The 2500-nt window shown below is 36.1% G+C and overlaps 1 protein-coding gene across 2 annotated transcripts in view; it reads left to right on the top strand.

Moving 5' to 3' along the window:
• Nucleotides 1-2357: 2357 nt before the first annotated feature.
• The window catches only part of LOC143027145 (glutamate receptor ionotropic, kainate 2-like), an 868199-nt gene continuing 868056 nt past the window's right edge, over nucleotides 2358-2500 (top strand). The window contains exon 1 of one of the 2 annotated variants that reach the window (XM_076188207.1): nucleotides 2358-2500. This exon is cut by the window's right edge and continues 29 nt beyond it. The gene's annotated coding sequence lies outside the window, so the exon portion shown is untranslated. The other variant, XM_076188208.1, reaches the window with a different exon arrangement.

Here is a 2500-nt window from a genome sequence, read left to right on the forward strand (position 1 = left end):
GTAGCTAATGGTCGCCATCCATTTTTCGATGGATAGTTGAGTAACTTGACATTTTTGAGAAGCTGTACTCAGCCCGATGGGAGAGTGGGCACTTGGCGGACTGTGTAGGGTGCCAGCTCAGCTTTATTGACAATATACTGTATATGGAGGTTAACCTTCAAACGTGTTGTATGGATTTTTTTTTTATTTTTTTTTTATTTTTAGGCGATTGATAATAAATTTTTGGAGTTATCCTCTGTATTACTTAACGAGGTATGGGAATCTATGTAATTTTAGATTTATTTTTTCTAAATATCTTATTTATCTACCTGTTATTTTTGTTCCCGTAGCTGTTTTTCAATTAATTAATTTTGTTTCTGTCAACTGTTTTTTCTGTTTAATTTTTTATTTGTTCATATTTCTTTCTTAATAATTCATTCATTTTGTTTCCAGCAAATGGTTCTATTCAGAGCTGGGTCTACCTTATCTTACGCCAGGAGGAGCTGAGGAGTAAAGAAGTTCGTATGGATTCCTCTGCTGAGGCTCAATTTTGTCTCTTTCCATTTTATCAATTAATCAGATGAAACTTAATTACTCTTGTATTTATATCATTATTATTATCATTATTATTATTATCATCATCATCATCATCACCTGTCATCCTCCTCCTCCTATCATCACCGTTATCATCACTGCAATCACTATTATCATCAATCACCGTCACTGTTATTAACACTGTCTCATCATCATCATCATCATAATCACCATCTTCATCGTCGTCGTCATCGTCATCACCATCGTCATCACTGATATTGTTCTTCTCGTAGCAGCTTCAACAACGACGAGAAAATTTGGATCAACCAGGGGTGAAATAATTTCAGTATCGCTGCGCTGTGGGTTGTTACTCCAACTCTCGTGGGCGGGGAGTTGGGTTTGTGTGTGCGTGTAAGGTCACAACATTACCCATAGATCGGTCATATATGAGCTCTGAGCTCTTTCCCGGGAGGGAAATAGCTGTCGATCACGAGTCCAACACGTGATCCAAGACCATAGTGAATCACACACGCACATACACACACACACACACACACACACACACACACACACACACACACACACACACACACACACACACACACATATATATATATATATATATATAAAGTAATGGCAAGATTAACAGTAATGGGGATGATAGGTGGTAAAGGACATGGAACTACCTAGTGTAGGCCTTAGGGTATCTTGCAGTCTCCTTCACTCTTTTGTTCTAATGTTCTTGTGTTGTATGAAAATATGGGAAGGTTGTGAAAACAAGGAAGTATTACGACGTCCTATCAGTATTTACTGGTTTGTAATTTGTATCTGTCGATCACGTTCTCATACTCGATCACAAAGCTGACGGCCGGTGGAAGTACGTTGATGGTTTCTGATTAAGAATTGATTTGCTGTGAATATATTCATGTATACATGTACACACATGCACGCACATAAACATAATCATGATCATCACCCGTCATCATCATCACCGTTATCACTATAATTATTATCATTATCATCATTATCATCATATACTTGGTTATTACACACACAAACACACGCACACATATATGTATGTATTATTTATGTATGTATATATATACATACATATATATATTTATTTACATACATATCTATATATCTATATACATAAATATAAAAATATTTCTATATACATATATATATATAGATACATACATAATGTATAAGATATGAAGTGTACGAGATATATAAAAAGTTTGCATATAACTAATAAAAGAATATAGAATACAATATATGTTGTATTATATATATACATATATATATATATATATTATATATATATATATATATATATATATATATATATATATATATATATATATTACAAAGGATTACAAAGGCGGAGCATGCCGACAGGAGACCTTTTGATCCATATCTAGGTCGTATATATATATATATATACACGTACTTTGTCTCCTTATTTCTTTATAACCTTTTAATTGTGTCCACATTGTCAATGAATTATGTGCAATTTTCTGGTATAATCTTTTGCGTGACGATATATGTAATCTAATGATTTCGATTTTTTAAATCTATAATTTGTGCTGTCATTGAGTTACTGTGATTGATTACAACGTCCCGTAGTTTGACCTACATGCCCACAATCTTCTCCGACTTGATTAAGTAATAAGACATACATAAGACCCCTGTAATTTATACGAACTTATCTATGAGAAAAATATCTTTGCGAACAGAAACGACGTGCAAAATTATTTGAACGGCGCGCCCGACGACATGACGTCATCACGAGTCTTCTGATTGAGTTCACGGCAGCCCTGTGCAGTGGAGGTGGCCGAGCCGTCAGTGTTCCTCAGACCGTCGCATAGGAGAGTTGTAGCCTCGTCCGCTCCAACTCCCCACGTGGTGTGCCGCCCAACCTCGTCGCCAACGCCGTCGCGAGAGCGCCGTCCGTCGTCGACACTTTGGCGACACGAGGGGGCCT

Source organism: Oratosquilla oratoria, chromosome 7 (genome assembly GCF_046742065.1).
Source record: "Oratosquilla oratoria isolate Oo_2021 chromosome 7, ASM4674206v1, whole genome shotgun sequence".
Taxonomy (NCBI): domain Eukaryota; kingdom Metazoa; phylum Arthropoda; class Malacostraca; order Stomatopoda; family Squillidae; genus Oratosquilla; species Oratosquilla oratoria.